The sequence below is a fragment of the Notothenia coriiceps genome, unplaced genomic scaffold (assembly GCF_000735185.1).
Source record: "Notothenia coriiceps isolate Sejong01 unplaced genomic scaffold, NC01 NC01_scaffold00036514, whole genome shotgun sequence".
NCBI lineage: Eukaryota > Metazoa > Chordata > Actinopteri > Perciformes > Nototheniidae > Notothenia > Notothenia coriiceps.
The window spans coordinates 27,667-48,728 of NW_011369215.1; the positions used below are offsets into that span (position 1 = coordinate 27,667).

Here is a 21,062-nt window from a genome sequence, read left to right on the forward strand (position 1 = left end):
GACAGAAAACTGGTACAAAGAACAAGAACACCATAAGTGGCATAATCAGAAAGGAGAACCGGAAATCAAAAGGCCACGAGGGAGGAGAACATTCCTGAAAGTCTTTCAATAGTTGTATTTTAGTGTGAGACTGGCAGACTGTATGTCCATAAATGGTGAGCAGACAGAGAGTGAATATCTTTCTCAGTGGACTTCCCCCAGATTTGTTTTCTGCCTTCGTCGCGTTTCCCTCCTATCTTCCCTCCAACAGGTAAAGCGGCAACTGTCCTCCGTGCGTCATCGGCGTCGCGCGCGCTCATTACGCAGTTCTCGGTGTGCGGCAGGTGTAGCCCAGGACACACCCACGAGGCAAACTGCTGTCAGGCAGAAAGAGCAGCCTGTCAGTCTTCACAGAGCACCGCAGAGGGAGCACTAACAGGTAAGAGGCTGATCATTTACCGGGACGCTCGTTGGATTTTAACCTGCGTCGCTTTGTGGTCGTTTCCTGCTGCTGGAGTTAACTTGGTTGTGGTTTAGAATACACTTTAGTCTGCCTGAAGCGTTTTTAGTGGGGCAACTGCAGGGAGGAATCACTGAATATACTTTTCTGGTAACTTTGTCTGAAGGCAGGATACAGTTGGCATACTGTTCAATACTTAGTTACCACGAAGTGATGCATGCTAGTAAAGACTTTGAATGTTACAAAGACTTATACAATTGGGATACAAGCAACCTACTTTACATTTAATTATAACCAACAGTTGAATAAAGTAAATATTCACATTACCACTAACCCATGGTGGAAAGTAACATGGTACATTTATTTGAGTACTACTTCTAAAAGTAAATGTTGAGTTTCATCTACTTGTCTTGAGTATTTTGACTTTATGCTATTTAGATTTGTATTACAAAATGTAATCTATTTGTATAGGTTAAGATAGTTTGGTTACTACGTTGAAATAAGCTTCACTTCTTCTATAACTGCACAATTAAAGAGATACACACATTAATTCTGCGCTTATTATAATTCAGTTATTTAAAATATATTATTCTGAAATAGGCAGTTGTATAGAGTGAATACTTTTACTTTAGGGATATTACCTGATTTTGATGCTACATTTGACTTTTCTTTAGTAAGACTCTCAATTCAGGACTTTTTTTAGTATGTATGTTTAACATTGTAGCATTACTTCTTTTACTTTAAAGTTACCTCTTCCAACGCTGATATTACGAGTATACTTTCCACATATAAATGTTATTATCAGTCATAGGATTCAAATCTATTTGGCCCAAAATGTTGATACCCTTATCCCCCATTGGTGTACCTCTGGGGTCAGTTTGTAGTTTGTGTTTTTTGGTTTCATGAAAGAGACATCTCAGTGCTACAGTATGAAATACCAACTTTTCAACATGACACTGCAAATAGGAAAGCCCATAAAGACATTGTTTTTCAAGTTGGTTTTCTTTTTGACTGACCTGCAGTGACCCCTGACCTCAAACCTATCCAGCAGCTTTGGGATGATCTGGATAATCGTGTAGAATCTTGTAGAAAGTCTAACACACAACTGTAGAAACTGTTATCAGCGTGTTAATGTGCAGAGTTTATGAAGGACTTGTGTCACCCATCAGTTATGGCTGGAATGTTAGGCGGCAACATACTTTTGCCCAAGGAGTGTTGTTCAAATATTAACTTCAAGTCATTGAAGGAATGTTATCCTGTAAGAGAAAAAAGGAAAACATATGGCTGTTGGATTGTCTTGTCATAGTTAGATCAGGTGATAAGAGTTGTTTCCACTCTGACTTGAGCCTTAATCACAATCTGAATGAAACGGAAACGGAAAATTTGTGCAGGACCCAACTGGTAGTAATTAAACACCCACTGACAATGAAACGTGTCACAATGATGAAATATATGTTTGTGGTTTCCCAAAGTGCTATTCTGTGTTCAGTCAAAGGGCGAGTCTGACTGGACTCTGCACTGTGCACCGATAAGAGGGCTGCGGAAAGGAGATCTTATCTTTATTTTAGCTGGGCGGATTGCGCTAATGTCACTTACACTGGCTCCACATGGACCCTATGGTAGATATCAGTTAATTAATGACAACAATAATAACAATAACCCTATGAACAGGTGGAATTTATCTACAGCGGAAATGTAACCATAGCAGGGTTACAGCTGTGATGAAACAGGGAGTTGTGTAATTGTTCAATCAGTCTGACTGTTTGCTACTGATGCAGTGGTTTCCAGTTAGTCAATGTTACATTTCTCCATTAATCAATCTATTTTTGATTAGAAAGGGGTCACTTGAGGAGATATCACCAACTCTCTACAGAGCTTTTAGCCTCTTTAGACTCATAGTTTTAGTTTACAAAAAGCGTTGCAATGATAAGACCATTCGTTTACTAATCGATAAGTTCATCGGCAGATAATCTCTAAAAGTATTTCAAAATGAAGGAATGGAAAAATGGCAGAAAATGCTGTTTTCAGTTTTGGTTGCTGCCACAAGGACACATTCATAACATTTAACTATTTGGCTCGCTGCAAAGACACAACAGGCTTAACTTAACCTACTTTTTCTTGCTTAGTTGGACAAAACGTAGCCGATCGAGCTATTCAGTATTGATATCTATTGGCAGTATCACTACCATGTCAATCTCTAGTGGAGAGAGAGTTAACATTATTACTTGGACATGATTGACATGAAGTTGGCTAATGGGAATTTGTCAAATATATGTGGGCTTGTGTTTGATTTGTTCAGCTTACGAGTTAGCAAGCTTGTTGCTAATGTTGCTAAATAGCTAGCTTCCTACACTGTGGCGCTAGCAACTATAGACACTATATATAACCAATAAAAAGTGCCCTGAAACACAAAATGTATCTTTTTTGTTTGAACTCTGTCCAAATTAGATGAGGTATAAAATGCTAGCCTCCTGTCGTAGTGTATGCCGGAAAAACATAGCTAACCCTGTGTGTCAAATACTGTAAATGAAAACGGTTGATAGCCTGCTAAATATGCGTATCAAGTAAATAGAAGATCTCTATCTTGTTAATTTGGATTCCGAAGGAGTCTCATTTGCTTCTAAATCTGACAGAGGAGTCAGTCATACATGTTTAAGAGTTTTCCTTGAGTGAGGAATGCAGAAACTCTCACTGCTAGCTAATATCAGCTGCTAGCATCTCTGACTCTCTGCCGGCGGCTCTCTTCTGTCTGGCTCTTTCTATCCTCCTTCCCTTTATCTTTCTACCCATCTTTTGCTGATCTAGTTGTCCCACTTTCTCCTTCTGTTTTTGTTCTAGCATATCTCTCGAATCTCACGTTTTCTTTGTCTTTTTGTCAATGTATTTTATCTCTTGCCCCTTTTTCATTTATATCCGGCGTTAACCTCATTGAGATTTCTCACACTGTCAACTCCCCCCCCCCTCCATCTCTTTAATGTGTTTTAATGGGACTACATTCTTTCCCTTGACTCCGGTTCAGAAACTTGACCAACCGATCCAGTGAGAAAAAAGAACTTTCTGTTTTGCCCAACACACACCCACCTTTTTGTCTCTCTCTCTCCTTCTCCTCCACAGTCTCTCACACACACTTGCCAAGAAAGAGTCCAGAAATAAACACATGTTAAACGGCATCCAGGGTTTCCTGACTACTTCTGAACTTGCATATAAAAGGGAGTTCTAGGCATGAAAATAGCCCGGATATTTTCCTCTTACTGGCTGAATATCGCTATTTTTATGTAAAACTGCTGATACAATATATATGTTTCAGTACATTTGCCAAATCAAACTTTTTTAATACCATGCTAAACAAATATATGCACATTTGAAGACTTGGTGAGTACATTCTGGCCTAATTAATAATAGTAAGTAATTGATAGTATACTCATTTAAAAATCTATTTTTCAAGAATTACAGGGAGAAATCTGGTTAAGCTAACAGTATTTGGTAATTTATTGTATATTATTAGTATATGATACTGTCCTTTGTGATTTGATTACGTTTTTTAATCATTTTGTACAGTGTTTCAAAGTGTAAGGTCAGATATTATCAACAACTCCTTTACGGCTGTGTCTAAAGAAGTCATTTATTAACATGCTAACGTTCAATCTGTCAGTACGCTTATTCAGTTTGAACAGTATAACATTTTTTTTGTTTAATATTAAGATACACCTAATCTCCATGTAAGAACTAGTTTTGTGATCTAAGCCGTGACAGTTAAATCTCCACTTAATATATTGTATACACATACTGTGTCATATTATTTATATTTAAAGTTCGGCTCATTTTTAGCTTAAGAAAATAAACTACATGGTATTATGGAAAAACACAGTAGAAAGGCTTAGCTGAAGTTAGAATACATCCTGCGTAATGTAGGCATTCTGTGTGAGTGTGTGCATATAATGATACTAATAGGAAACATGTGAGGTTTGATAGGTTAAACTAGCCAATGAATAGAAAGAACACATACACAGTGATAGGGAGGAGACTGTGAGTGTGTGTGTGTGTGTGTGTGTGTGTGTGTGTGTGTGTGTGTGTGTGTGTGTGTGTGTGTGTGTGTGTGTGTGTGTGTGTGTGTGTGTGTGTGTGTGTGTGTGTGTGTGTGTGTGTGTGTGTCAAAACTTCCATTACCTTTCCATTATAATGAGCACATCTTAAAGGATAAAGAAGGATATGTTAACAGTGAACATTTTATGTAAATACTTGTCAGATCTGTTGGTACATGAGATATTCAGAGAGTGGAGCAGTTGTTAGTTTAAGGGATTAAAATGAACACAAGGTATAGAACTGACAAAAAGAAAAGCATACATTAAATAGCAGTGTGCTTGCGGTGCTGTGTGATGAGCTCTTGTTCAGGGTGTTGTCTGTCTGCTATCTGTCAGCATGATTTAACAGAGAGTATGTCTGTGTTTTCCTTCACGCTAAATTCTGATCCATTCAAGTTATTAGAGGCTTACACACATCCTGTCTGAGACCTAACCTAGTTACCTGTACCGTGAAAACCATTAGATCTGCTGTATGTAGAGCTCAGCCACATAAATTAAAACAAATGTTCTGAAACCCTTAAGAAACCATACTTCGTTTTCAAGAAGTTTTTGCAATTTTATCCATTTCTAATAACACACACCCACACACAAAAAGTACATTAGGGACATTAGCTTGTGTAAAATAAATAATTCATTGGCAAAATAGTATACATTTAGCATAATATGACCCTCTACCTAATGTAAATCTTGTAAGTCTTCTATGGATGCAGAGCTCATTAGTGTTGTCAGAAAAATATATAATTTCCGTCGTCATGTGTCAAAACCAGTAGGGTATCAGTGGTCGTTGGGCCTTAGTTTGAAGACTTGAGGCAGGAAGTAGAGTTTGGCTCGATGAAGAAGTGTTTAGCCTTCGTCAGTGCTGCCCGAAAGTCAAACGAACAAGCCGTCTATTATGCGCTGCATTCTTTTCCATTATTATCAGGGGGAACACCCCGAGGTGGCATCTGGTGCCCATCAATCATTTACGCAATGGATTTTATAGAGCAAGAAAAAGTTCCCATAATGCTCTAAATACGTCTCTGTTTTGTGCATTAGACCCAATAGACACATTAGTTCCAACTGTGACTGCAATCTACTCCTCAATTCTGTACAGCGACAATTATTAAAGTCAGTTTAGAAATATTTCCCCATCTTTATTATAAGCTCTATTTCAGTAATGTTAACTAGTACTCTATGGCACAACATTTGTTTGTTTTTTGTTAGCAATTTTGTAAATCATACATGCCTAGCCAAGCTTAGCCAAGCAATTTCTGGAAAGTCTAGTTAAAGCACAGCAGACCACCGATTGGTCAAGATTGTCTCTCGAATGATAACTAGCGGGACATCCTCAAAAATGCTCAAAAAAGTCTAATCTAATCTACATGGGATATCATACAATTGGCTAAATGAAAACATTCCTCTTCTGAAAAATCCTCAACAAGTGTCCGGTTACAGCACTTTCACATGATAACACCATGACTATCAGATACAAATTACGCTTACAATGAGGTGCTACCATCTGCAATGGAGAACAAAATAGAGAAAAGAACATGTACTAGACGTGATTATGATCCACAGTTAAATTGCTTGAAACTCAACCATGCACCAATTTTAATAATCAGCTTCGCAAATAGGGAAGTCGGTTGTGTTTTACACATCATATGCTAAAATGTTAGCATGGAGCATCGAACCCGCTACTTCCTTACATGGTAAACTGCTGAGTGCTACTGATTGTTGGAAGTGTAGTGGAGAATGTGACTTCACAGCAAATGTTTAGCATTGTTTAAAATATCACTCTGAATTCTGAATTGTAATAAGTTATCTAGAAGACTTCAATCACTCACCACAGTCAACTAAAGTCTACTGTACCATGCTGCCTGCTGACTCATCAAAACGGTTATGTAGGTCAGGATTTCCCTCTTTTTTTACAATGATCACAAACCGATTTAAAAACATCCTAAAAGTATGACCTTTTAAAGCTAGCCTTGCACTTGTTGATATTTCATTATAGGCCAGATATTACAAGCACACAACATTTGGAGTCATTGTGTCACCAACTGTAACTCAGCAGTGAATCATGGGAAAGTATGAAGATGCAAGGAGGTGGCAGAATGTTAGGAATGAGGGTGTGAGCCTTGAATGGTAGGCTAACAAACAAAACATGCATGCATGCAAAATAGTTTGAAATGGTAAAATCACATACTTCAGAGCATAGTTGACTCACCCTGTGAATGACAGCTCCTCGTTAAACACTGTGATGTGTTTTTTGTTGCCACATCATTGTGTTGTGCAGTTCAAATGTCAGCATGTAGGCCAAGACAATACTTTGTTTGTTTCTAGTGTAGGATAACAGCATTTATACATGATGTGAATAGCAAATAAACACACATTGAGACGGGTCATGAACTTGCACCGTTGATTTGAGCTGTTCCCGTAATTGGAGAATAGAAATATCTTACTTAATGAAAAACTAATTAAGTAAGTCAACAAACTTGTAAATCAACAAATTACACAAAGAGAACATTGTGGAACCGCCCCCTATTGTTGATTGACAAATTATCTTTGGGCATCTTGGCAACAATAACACAGATGTAACTAAGGCAGATCCCAGAGTTTACCACATATCATAGATCCTTACAGTTCCTAAAACACTTGAGCACATTTTTGGGATATTCTTTGTGAACACACAGATTTGGTGGAAACAAAACACGGAAATAGTTTTCTAATTTTTAAATGAATCAGTTGTTAATAGAGAACCGCAGTGACGCGTCCTAAAGTAAGTTAGGTATGTAAGTTATAATTGTTACCACCGTCTCTTTAATGTGTCTCAACCACAGACCTTATTTCCAGATATTTTCCAAAATCCTATGGAGAAATTGCATTGCTTTTTGACGAAGGAAACGGAAGGAGTTTACTTCCTGGTTCTAGGACGCGTCACTGCGGTTCTCTATGTAGGGATAACACCTGATGATGAAGTGAAGGTGTGCAGAATAAACTTCACAGTCAGATAAAGACATGCATTGAGCCAGTGGCCGATTAGCTTTGTAAATGTGCATGACAGCACCTTCTAAATTAATCAAGTTGACATGTAATGTCTTGTTTGTTTTCCCCGACTAAGTCTTTATGTTAAGCTAAGTTAATGACTTGCTGGCTTTAGTGTATGGGATTAAGGGCGGTGTCATAATAATGGTTTCAATCTTGTTTAAATTCTTGGCCATGGCCACATACTTCCCAAATGTCCCCAGGCTTGAACTATTTCCTTCTTCTGTTCAACTTTACAATGATAGGGCCAATGGTATGATGTGTTATGATTTGATCATCACTTATTTTACACTGAGTTCTTTGTGCAGTTGGTGTTGGCATTCAGGAGATTGAATATCGTACAGTTTGTCCTGCTTATCTGTTCACTGGACATCAGAAAAGAACGTAGTTTAAAATCTGTATTACTGGAGTTGGGAAAACAACAACTTGTCGTCCATTATTGACAGTGACTTACAATAATCATCCAGTTGATCTGGAACAGAATCACAGTTCATCTTAGTTTCCTAATCTTCAGCTTTCTCTGCCAAGATGAACACATGAAAAGTCATTGGATGGATTGGACACATCATGGTTTACTAGTTCAGTGTGTTGACTTGGCTTGGTTTCGATAGTTTAACGTCTGTTCCTAAATTATCTGATTTACGATGTAGAATTATGTGCTAATATACTTGTTTTCAGCTGATTGCAAAACATATTGTGACACCAATTTTTTATATTTATACCATTTTAGACGAATTACCAAGTCAAATACATACATTGCAATAGAGTGCAGGGGACAGGATATCATCTGGTTGAATTCAAAGTCCTTTATTTATTATTTCCCAAAACACGTACACTTATAATTGACTCAAATTGCAAACTGACGTATTATCTCGCTGAACTCATCTGAATGCTTCTCAGATTGTTTGTGCAGTAAAAGCCTTTCATCCCATTTCATCAGCCTTTTCCCACCTCAACATAACGTTCAGGCCACACGGTTTACTCTAGGGTCAAGAGTGTGTATTGCAGCCCATTTCCTACATCTTGTAATTTCTCCTGCTAATGGATGCCTGAGAGTCCTAATTATTCATCTCAGTCATTTCAAAACTGCCACCGAGCTTCTCCTGAAATGCATCTTAGTGCATTTTTGCATTTTATAGCTTCTTGTTTTTTTTCCCCCTCCTAGTTTTAATGAGTGTTGTTTTGCATTATGCAGTACCTCCAGGCTTCAATTTGGCAGCTGGGAAAGTTGGCTTGAGTCCAAGACTGTGGTCACCCAGTGCTTACTACTCATTAAGCCTCGACGGAGGGCCAAGTGGGTGCAGGCTTGGTGGGTGCTGCAGTGCTTGGAGAGTATGGATGTTGTTGTTTTTCTCAAGCTTCTAGTTATGGAAGTAAACTAAGAAATGAGAAAGTGAGGGAATTTAAAAGTCTCCATCATCTGCATGTCTTTATAAGTCTGCAGGAACATGCTTTTTGTAAACATTAGGCCCTGAGAATTAATGAATGTATCCTAATGATCACACTGTTTTTTTTTTTGCTTTAGACCTTCAGTAATATTAGAGCAGATATATTTAATAGTAGGTCAAATATAGCTTTGGAACAAATTACTGATGTTTTTCTTTTTCTGGTAAGGGCAATTTGTGCTTCCAATATCAAGATTTGCTTCGTTTTAGGCATAGTTACAATGTGTTATAGTTCATATGCTTTATAGGGCTGAATGTGTGCTGAATAGAATACTTGCTACTGTTTGTAATGAGTAACTTAAGCTCCCAAACTTTTAGCATTCATCCGTAAAACACATATGCTAAGGTTAGCTCAACACAGGGATTATCGTGCAAGTCAGTCACACGTTGGGCAGCAACAATGAAGCAGAAAGAGAGTTTAAAACGAGGATGGTGTTGAAAAGCCATATAAAATGATGCACACTCATGACCGGGACGATGGATTGGGGACAGTCAACATGTTCGATGTGTCCTTGGGCAAGATACCTAACTCCAAGTTGCTTTGGAATGTTTGTGAATGTTAGCTTCCTTGAGCAGGTGGCCTTGTATAGCAGTCTTTGCTTCATCGTGAAAGGGTTTCATAGACTGGACAGAGTACCATATAAATGCAGGCTATTTACAATTCAAATTGAACAACAATTTTCCTAATTTTGTGTTTTCATTTCATAGGATAAGAGATGTTTTTTAGTTTTATAGCCTACTGTGATCTGTCACCTTTTGGATGAATTTTTTTGTTGGTCCGTATTTTTATTTTTTAAAAACTGGCAAAATGCTACGTTAGTCCCCAGAAAGGGTTATTTGTAAATCTTTGACAATTTCAGTGATCTGTTAACAATTACTGTAAAATAAATAACTTGTTGTCTCCATGTGTGGTTGTCAACATGCTCTTTATTTGTTGTTATTCACCTGTCTGTCGTCCTGTCTGAAAAATGACAGCTCAGTCTTTTTGTTATTTTTTTGGGAGGAGCTCAATGTAAATAGGTTGCAAAACCAGCCCTGCACACCTGTGTGTGTGTGTGTGTGTGTGTGTGTGTGTGTGTGTGTGTGTGTGTGTGTGTGTGTGTGTGTGTGTGTGTGTGTGTGTGTGTGTGTGTGTGTGTGTGTGTGTGTGTGTGTGTGTGTGTGTGTGTGTGTGTGTGTGTGTGTGTGTTGGGTGGTGGCAATAGCTGTGCCTAAAATAACCTGCGGTGACACCTGCATGCAATGAAAACATGCCATTAATCAGTCTGCTGTACTCAAAGTGTGAGGGACAAAGTGACTTTACCAGAACTTGTCCTTTGTTTTTAATAACTGCACTGTATCTGTTATTACGCCTGTCTGTTATGTGTGAAGACAATCACACATAACAGACATCTTTCACACTAGACAGCATCAAAAATGGCATAAAGTTCTCTCTAATGTTGGCTTTGATCTGCGTTTTGATTCTCCTTTCACTTCATCTAGCTCCATTAACTTTTACTGACAAGGTGAAGGCAGTTAGAAAGTGATGCAGGGTGACAGAACATGACCAATTCAACACACTTTCTGTATGAGTGGCTTTTCAAGAAAAACCGAGGCTGCAGAGACTGGTTGTTTTGTTCTGTTTTACACAGATACTGATAGTGTGGGGAGCAATCTTAAACTGGTGTAATTGTTAAACACAAAATAACTGGTTTGGTTCTGCTTTAATTCCCAAGTGAGAGGCAAAGAAGGAGAGCCAGTACAGGAGGAGTGATATGTTGCTTATTCACCGCATCATTAAGTACAAAACTGGTTCTACTGTTTAATAACTGGTGTGTTTATTGAGAAGCTGCATGCTACAATCCACTTAACTAATATAAACCTGCCTTGTTCTTTTAATGAAGCGAGGGACTGCAAATTAACTATTTCTAATTTCTAACATAGATCTCAGCGTCTCTCACCTCATACTATGTTGGCCAAAGTCTGTGTATCATTTGGTCGTTGGCTCCTTACTGAGAATTCTTAACGCTTCAATGATATTTTTTATAGTGGTCATTCAACTTTGTCCCATCAATTTGTGTTTCCATACAGTATGACAATGGCTCTGTGCACGAAGCCAGATCCATAAAAAGTGTTTTTACAAGCTCTGGCATCACCTTCATGCTTCACCTTTTAAGGATAAACATGAACGCCTTTTGTGAGCCAAGTACGGAAGCCCTGAGATGCGAGTGAGAAATTCTGGTAGTACATTTTGGTCTAAATGTCCCTGTTTTGTTTTTTTTACTAAAGAATGGATTAGATCTACTGCTAAAAAATTTTTATTTAATCCATCAAACATTTTATTTAGAACATTTTGCAGTGGTTAAATTAAGCGTTTTGTGGCTGAAATGAGACAAACTGCATTAAAAAAATCTTTACGTCCCAAAATGTTTGATGTTCAACTGTTTTCATAAATAAAATAGGATTAACCAAGAAAAATGATGCTCTTCAAGCTTTTTTTGTGCCTGTAAAATAAAATGTCTCCACCTATTTTGCACAATTGAATACAACCTTGAAAAATCATGCCGAAATCATAGACCTTATTCCCAAACACGAGTGTCGGACCCCACTATCGCTAAATGGGAACAAATCTCTGCAGCAGGTTTTACCATCTGGTGGAAAGAGGCCGTCGCACAGGGAGCATCAGTGTGAATGCCCATATTAACAGACCATAAGAAGTGGTTAGCGGTTAACAAATTGATTATACTTACTTTTAATAATTCAGGTATAACAATCAAGTGGACATTTTGGATTTTTGGCATATACTCTCCTGTTGCCATTTACTATTTATTTCACAGACAAGCTGACATTTTGTTCCTTTTTTTGTAGAAAAATGCAAGAAGAAAATATGAAAATATGATGTTGTTTTTCCTGTAGTATACACCCAGTTTTATGGCTAGAATTCACCACCTATGGTCATTATCGAATTTACATCTCTAGAGAAGAAGAAAATATTATTTTCACTTTTCATTTCACTCATTTGTAAAATAGTGTGTCAAATGGTAACATATGTGCCACATGCTTTCAAACTAAGTTTACTTTTAACCCTACAGTAATACTTTTCTACGTGGAACTTCACTTTGAAATCAGCAACAAAACACATTTTATATGAAGTGCACGTTACCCAACACTTGTGTAAATCCATGGTTGTTTGCAGAGAGTTCAGGACTGCAGTTAAAAGGTTTTTCCACCATAATGAAACATTCCTGGTCAGTTAATGAACATGCAGGGCGTCTCCCAATTTAGAGCTGCTACTGGATCAAAGTGCACCAGCACAAGGTGACATACCACAGCTGTGAGTCATGAGCAAGGCATGCTGGGTAGAGGGGTTTCCTGGTGCACTTCACACATACAGATATGTTTGCTGAGTAATAACTTGTTTAGTAATCATGACAGTGCATGTCAAAAGACTTCTGAACATGAGAACGGAACAAAAGACGCAGTATACATTTCACACCTTTCTCTCTTACTGCAGATGAATTGTCTGATACAATTGCATGTCTTCAACCCTCAATTTGACCCCAGTAATTTAAAACTCAAGACAATGATCATATTCAAAATGTTAACCAACATGTATGTCTCTGGTGCTTTAGGTATCTAACGACCTAAATAACCATTTAAATAAAACATTAACCCAACCGTCCCCCCGCAGACCCCTTTATACATCCAGAATTCCTATTATGTGACTATTGAAAAATATATAAATCAGCATAAAATCTCACTGACTGAAATAAAAAGATCTTTTTGATGTTGTTAAAGGACCAATAACTAAAGCAGAGGCTATTTTTTTTTTTTACAATGATACATTTGCATTTAATAGTCACCTCAATATCATCCTACACAATCAACACAAATATGTGTAAAATATTGACATTTTTATATGTTTTATACTTCTAAAACAGCCGATGCGTACAAAGTGCGTACAGGACATTTAAAAAAGATCTTCATGTTCATTTTATGTTTACCCATTAGTCCTCACTAAATTAGGAAAAGTCATGAAATACTAAGCAAAACAAATAATGTGAAACGTTTTTTTTAGATACGTTAAACATTGAATGGGGTCAAATGGACCCCAAGGATAACAGGAGGGTTAAAATCACATAACAACAATGTGATCAACAATTTTTAAGGGAAATAAATATGAATTAAAGAACAAATACATATTTGTAAAAGCATAGATAGGAAGGGCATATAGTAATGTGGATGACAAAGGTGATGGAGTGATTCATAACCTCACCTGACGGCACAATATGATTTGTTCAAACAGGGAGAGTCTGCAGTGTCTCATCTGAAAAGAATGGGACGCTCCTCTGAGCCGCTGACAGAGTTGTCTCTGGGAGAGAAAGTTACTCTCTTCAGTCTCATCTAACTGAAGTACATCTTCAACTAAATACTGATCAACTCTTTCCGTTAAGCTCTCCTCTAGGACCGTTTCATAGTGAAGGCAATGAAATGAGTTCCACTTTAATGAGAAGCACTGCCCTGCAGATTAGTAGATTTTAAAAGTCCTAAAAAAAATTATAGGGACATATTGTCTGCGATCTTGGCAAATAAACTAAACTCACTAAGAGTAAGAAGTTACTTAAAGCTCCATAAACGAATATTTTTTAAAATAAACCATTAGTGGAATAAGTCTATGCAATCTGCAATTTACACAATTGTGTATTTGTATTAATAACTTGTTAACATTACCGGCTCCTTTTAATACTTTCATACATTCACTTACATCTAAACTACGGCAACTTTTTTATAATCTTGTGCGTCTCTTTTTCTTTATTATATAAGTCCACTCCCTTCTGTTGTTAAACAAAAACAAATTACTTGAACACAAATAACCAGATAACCAAATCTGCAGTTCTACAGAGCATTTGAGGCTTTTTTAGCTTATAGTGTGTGTGTGTGTGTGTGTGTGTGTGTGTGTGTGTGTGTGTGTGTGTGTGTGTGTGTGTGTGTGTGTGTGTGTGTGTGTGTGTGTGTGTGTGTGTGTGTGTGTGTGTGTGTGTGTGTGTGTGTGTGTGTGTGTGTGTGGGGGGGGGTGTGTGTGTGTGTGTGTGTGTGGGTGGGGGTGTGTGTGTGTGTGTGTGTGGGTGTGTGTCGTAAAGAGACAGACACAAGGCATGAACAGAACAAAGTCAACAAAAAGGAACAGAGAGCTGCAGACATGCTTCCATACCAGCCAGCTTATCAAGGTGTGTGTGAGTTGGCGTCCTTCCACAGTCATCGGGCTCCACCCTGACACACCCTGAGTGGGAAGAAGGACTCTTGTGACTTGGATGGGGGGGGGGGATAGAGATTTGAATTCTTTGATCAAACCCAACCTCAGGTTTAGTCATAGTGTATTATTGCAGAGCGCGCAACTTGACTGGACTTGACGACTGGTTTCCCATCATGTCAGTGCGTTTATATTGAGCTTCCTTTTCAACATTGTGGTCGCCAAAGATCCCCAGATGGACTGTTTTGAAAATAGTCTGGAATTGAGACTCATTATTTTCCCACATGTAGTCATATCTTAAGTTTGGTGTTCACTTTGTTTAGTATGTTAGACTTTACATGCTACTTTCCTCTACTAAAGTAATAACGCCATTTTATCAGCTAATTATTGTAGGCCAGGGATAAAGGTCTCCTCTCTTCATTAATAGGTGATGTTTCCTACACTGTGTAACACACACACACACACACACACACACACACACACACACACACACACACACACACACACACACACACACACACACACACACACGAGAGGCTGAGTACACTGATCAATCGGGCACAGGAAACCTAGACAGATATTAACTAACAAACTCACATTCTCTCACTCTGCTTGTCCATTGTGGTCAGTTTGAGGTTGTAGTTAGGGTCATCTGCATGTACACAGTACTGCGGCCCACCCACAAGCACACACACACACACACACACACACACACACACACACACACACACACACACACACACACACACACACACACACACACACACACACACACACACACACGAACCCCCTGTAGTTTGAGCTCAGTCAGGAAATTAGTTTTTAGTCTGTCTGTCTGTCATCATGAATACTTCTCTCTCTCCAAGACCTGCAGTGAGTACTTTTTAGAACATTGTAGCTAAGAAGCTATTTAATTGCCTTCAAAACAGTGAGGGAAAGAGTCTTCTCTATAGCTTTACTGCTAGCTTGATAACAGATCTTTTGGTCAGTCAGCTAACTTTTAAAATCTTTATATTGAAGAAGTTCGATTTAACTTTATTTATTAAAGACAAGTAACAAAGCTTATAGCAGCTAGTGTGTTTAGCTATAGCTAAGTGCAGCACCTTAGCTAGCTTAACATTATTTTTAAGGCATATTATTACTTTTGATAAATGTTCTTGTTTTAAAACATAATCTTTTTAAAGCCTTAGTTAAAAACGGTCTAACATTTTCCTTTGTAATATTATTGTAAGAAAAGTAATTTACTTGTTCTACTATTTAATAAAGAAGCATTGTGATGTTTAGATTTGATTGGTAGTTTCGACATAATGATGAAGTTGTTTTGGATGGGATTTGGATGACTTGCTTTTTTCAGCTGAAATGCTCTTCCCTTTCTTTGGCTGACACGATGACAAAGAGCAAGAGTTTGTGAAGTTTTTTATGTGTAATTGCATTGATGCGTTGAGGCATGCAAGTACCAGGTAACAGCTTTTGCACATTTCAACAATTTAATTGCGTAGGCCTCTAGTAAAGTGGGGACAAGTTATGTAATGTTAAAGTTATTAGTCATGGCGTTTTAAACTTAGATAATTTTGGTAGTTTTGGCATAATGATGAAGTTGGTGTTGTTTTGGCTGGGATTTGGATGACTTGCTTTTTTTAGCTGAAATTCTCTACCCTTTGGCTGACACCATGTTACAGGGCAAGAGTTTGTGTAGTTTTTTATGTGTAATTGCATTAATGCGTTGAGGCATGCACATACCAGGTAACAGCTTTTGCACATTTGAACAATTTAATTGTGTAAGCGTTTAGTAAAGTGGGGACAAGTTATGCAATGTTAAAGTTATTAGTCATGGCGTTTTAAACTTAGATAATCAGCTAAATTCACCCTGGGTCAACGCCTGTAAGAAACAACACATACGGTCACAAGAAGTAGTCAGAAAACTACAGCTCCCATGACAACGTTCAAGCGCAGGTACTTTCTCGTAACTTTGTTTCGTCCGTAACCATATAAAATGGTTTAGCTGTAACTTTTGCAATCAGAACTGCTTTATGGTCCTGCTGATATTTTGCAAAGAGTAAATATGGTTACGTTCTAGTTGTGTCTTAGGTCGAACTTCCACGATTCGCTCATAACCGTCTAGGGCTTCTGGGAAATGGTGTTTGCTAAAGGAAATTTGTTTTCTAACTGTGGTTACCAATAATAAAGAAGGGATGAATTATTGAAAACATTTGTACAGAAGTGTTTAATATCTTTAATTGCCTAAATGTTTTGCCAACGATGCCAACAACATTTAGTTATACCTATGTCTGATGACGATAAAGATATTCTGATTCAGATTTTATACTGTCAGTCTCCGAGAAATGACATCCATATACGACTAATTTGTTTTCCCAATTATGGTTTGCTGGTAAATGTAATTTAGAAAACAAATGAGCAGTATATAAACATAATTTAAAGGGTTGGAAAGTTACCAGGAGATAAATTATAGCATCCCACATTCTTAAGGCACTCTTATACTTTATAACGAGATTTCTTTTGAAAAAATGACTTTGTTGGGTCTAGAATGTCAGATGCTTCTGAAATACTGTATATTTAGAGATTTGTTTATCTTACCTCCATCATCCTTTCAACAACGAGACATTCCTCTCTGCTCCTGTCGAGGCATGTCATCATTCTCAGAGGGATTAAAAAACAATGGACTTGTTTTGATTGCGTTTAATCAGACAACATAGATCCAGTGTGTCACGAGCACCCAGCCCACTCATGTTGTGAATGCATACACTCATATGGAGAGTAAGGGAATTAATTGCCTGCTGTCCATCTGTAGTTTTTTATATATATGCATGAAGATTGATTCCTTCCTTTAAGATGAACACATACATATGAGCCACTTGAGCTTAGTCTCACAATGGCACTCTGTGGTGTGTTTACACAGTGGTGGGTGGGAAGAGTCTGTTCAGTAGGACGACTTGTATTGTGGTTAGCAACACCTCAGAACATTATTGAACATTTATGATGGCGTACTTTAACATTTAGCAGCTCAAACCAATGTAAACATTTGGCAGTTGATATTATTTTGCTTCAAAAATAAGACATATTTAGGGTTTTCTAACTTAACTTTTTTTTTTGTACAAATTCATCCGAAACATTGGAGATTTTAAACTTTGAAGGTCAAACCTATTGTTGCTTCAGTTTTAAACAATGACTTCAACCCTATTAACAAATTGCAGTCTCAATGAAGACTTAGATGACTTTTCTTAAGTAAACATGGCCACTCTCAACTCATATCTTTTGTTGAACTGCGTCGATTCACCTGCCATGGCTTGGGGTTTAATGGAAATGTTGTCTGCTAAAGCAAGCTTACTTTCTAAAAAACCCTATTTGTTGCTTAACACTTGAACAGTTACTTAACGTTCAAGAACACCCCACAAAGAAAATACTTCCATACGCAGGAAATGTACCTGCATGCACCAATGGCCCTGTTGGCTAATTATTTATTTTCAAGTTGTTCAACCAGTAAGATAATACAACTAGAATGGCATTCGAAGAGCACAGACCTCCAATTGAAATATTTGAATAATTGACGAGCATTCATCAGGTCTATTCCTCCGTTTAATGATGTGTAATGTGGCTCTGATAGAGCTTTTAATCCTGAAAGGAACAAAGACATTATTCAAGTTCATCTCATTTTAATATACTGAGCATTTATCACCAAATGCTTATTGGTCAATAGAACAGACATAAATGATATTCAGTGCAAATAACAACGATTACAGACATTTCAATACAACAAAACAATGATTAGAGAAGAAGCTACGGAAATCTAAGAGGGCGAACATAGTCACTTACTAACACGAAAAGTACTTCTGTGATGTTTTTCAACCACACTCAGTATCCTAATTTCACTTAATTGTTCTTCAAACTTTCCGGACTTTATTTGTCCAATCAGATTCCTCTGTCCGTCTGATTCTCCTGACAAACTTTGGTCCACTGTTGTGTTTTGTGTCTGGAAACAGCTGTGTATTTGTATTCAGGACATTTACAGTAATTCCTTGAGCTGCTCACGTGAACATATTTTAGTCTGGAGAGTGATCCTACCTGTTTGTCTCCATTCCTCACCAATGAAAGGGTTTGTTTCAGAACCAGAGGAGGATCATGCTAGCTGGGTGTTGCCTTAGTCCTGATTAACGATCTTCACCTGCTCAAAAACTATTTGCAGAATGTCCTTCTGCTTAAGGTCTACAACCAAAGTGCACATTTAGAATAGAGATTGAGTAGATAATGTTTAAAGAAGCATCACTTCATCGACAGCCAATAGGATCCCTGCAGTGTTTGGTTGCTGCTGATTGGGAAATAGTTGGCAGATTGACTGTATGAGGGTTACTGTGGTGAAAGTTGATAGCATACTCAGTCGGTTTCTCTTTCTCTAAAGCTTCCAGAGTTCCAGAGAAACAGAGAGGACTTCCCTGCTTCTCCAGACAAACTACGAGAGCTGATAGAAGATCACGTCCTAAAATCACGCTTCACTGAGGAGCTACAGGTAAATTATGAGAAATCTTGTAAATCTCACTTTTATATAAACCCTTATGTAAAGTTAATTTGTACTTGAAAAGCAATTAAAGAAGAGCAGTTACTACTGGGTTTTTTAATACACTTTTGTTCACTTTGATGTGGGTTAACAGGAAACCAGTGAAGTGTAATGTGCTATGCAATGTGTTCACAATTTAGTTACGTTTGTTCAAGCATTTTCCTTATCACATCATTTTTTATAGATGAAAATTTAACTTTTCTGTAGAAAAATTGCCGCCCTTTTAAAAAGAAAGAGATACAAAAAAGAAAGAATAGTATTATTGATACGATGCAATTAAACATTCAGTTTATAAGTTACGATAAAATGTAACTTCTACAAAGGTAGTTGCAAATACAATTTGACTGCAATGCTTAAAGGTGGGGTATGTAATTCACTTCATAAACACTTGTTGTTATATTCCATGGAATGCTCTTAACATCCCGATAGCAATGAATATATTAAGTACTTTGACAATAAATACATTAATAAAAATATCATCTGTGGAAGCCGTAGCGCTGTAAAAAGCACGGCCAATCATCTGAGCCGGCCCGGTTAAAATAACTGGATGGCCTACCTGCCTGTCAGCCTTCCATCTGTGCACAAACTTTTGTGTATTTTCAAATTCTAGCGCACTCGAGCTGGTTTCTCCAAAATGACCTACCCCACCTTTAAGTGAAAAGCCAGTATGTTCACATTTTCAGTATTCAATTATTAAATTGATATTGTGTCCGATGTCCTGACATCCCTAGACCAAATTATGAATCTAAATCTAAAAGATATTCAGCGACTAGAGTGAGTTAAATTTCTAATAACAAATGATAGACGTTACAAGCATATAAAAAGTGCATGACTGCAAGTAAACCGTATTAACGGGTGCATTATACTGCAGTCAAATAGATTCTAATTAAACTACAATCATGACCTAAAGCTGAATTTCCCTGTTTTAAATGTCATGGAAACACATGACTTTTTAATGATTTAAATTGCTACAACTGTATCTGAGAACATTATGAGTGTCTTTGCAGCTTCGCAGGAATCTGAGACATGACGCCTGCAGTGAAAACAGTTAGATGGTTATCACCAGCAGAACAAAGCCATCAAGTACCATTCTGTCTTTGCTGACATTGACTGTCTTTCTGATGCTCTTAAAACATGCTCGAGGACTAATTGCTCGACGCTGTCTTACTGCATTCCCTCTAACGGGTTTGTACGGGGATTTGTTTTTCACTTGTGGTTTTCTCTCCATTTTCTTCGTGGGAATCTGAGATCCTCTCTGTTTTACTCTGTCTGACTTTCGCCCTTTCCTTTCCCTTTCTGTTCAGAAAGACAGCTCAAATCCATCGTTCCCCTACTCAATCGCATATGTGACTTTTCCCCCTAAATCAAATACAATTAGCTCTATGTTTGAAATATTGTTCACTGGGCTTTAACAACAACAACAACAATGACAACAAGCCTCAATATTTCATTCCACTACAACTTCCAGGGAGGGGGGAGGGGCATTTTTACACCCTGTCCGAAACAGTCAAGCTGTAAAAATGTTAAATAGTTTTAATAATTACAAGTTTAAAAAATAACTATTTCAATTCAGTTTATTAGGTTTTGTGTTGTTGTTTACAGTTACTCAACTTTATTTAATAACAGATCAAACATATCAGATGGGCCTATAATTTTAATTCAATGAACCAAGGGATACAACAAAAAACAAAACAAATATGTTAACTAATTGACTTACTGCAGATAAAGAACATTAGGTACAAATAGTTTGGTTGGTATCATGTTTATATCACGATGGAGATTATGCATGCTTTGTCTAACGCGTGCAGTAAGGAATGCACTCGTGTCTGCATCTATCCATCAAATCTATCTCTAGCTCGTTATCTGGCACTCTGCTTATCAAAAGACACTAAGCAACAGCCGTTGCTAGGCAGAAATGTGTGGCGCAAATGTTGAGGTTTATTTTAACAAATGTCCTGCCGTGTACAATTTCCACTTCTTGATTATTTCATATAAAACGAGAACAAAAATGTGAAAAACAAATTAGAATTACATTTACATTTTCATAAGGTCCCCTATGGGCTTTCATACATTTGGTCAGAAACCCTGCAACTGTGGAATGGCACCATACCTACAAAATACTGACAAGGAAATGCGTGAATATTTGGGAGAAATTACACTTGTGTGATGTTGTCCTCTTGAGTTTTTGTGTTTCACAACAACTCTTACATGTCTGAGAAACAAATGACATTTCCACTTGTAAGCTGTGGGATTGTGGACAGACAGACGGGGGGGG

General features: G+C 37.6%; 1 long non-coding RNA gene across 1 annotated transcript in view; it reads left to right on the forward strand.

The window, feature by feature from the left end:
- The first annotated feature begins 309 nt into the window (after window positions 1-309).
- The window catches only part of LOC104963944 (uncharacterized), a 24,607-nt gene continuing 3,854 nt past the window's right edge, over window positions 310-21,062 (forward strand). The window contains exons 1-2 of the long non-coding RNA XR_800364.1: window positions 310-418; window positions 18,632-18,739. This is a non-coding gene — a long non-coding RNA (uncharacterized lncRNA). The remainder of the gene's footprint in view (window positions 419-18,631; window positions 18,740-21,062) is intronic.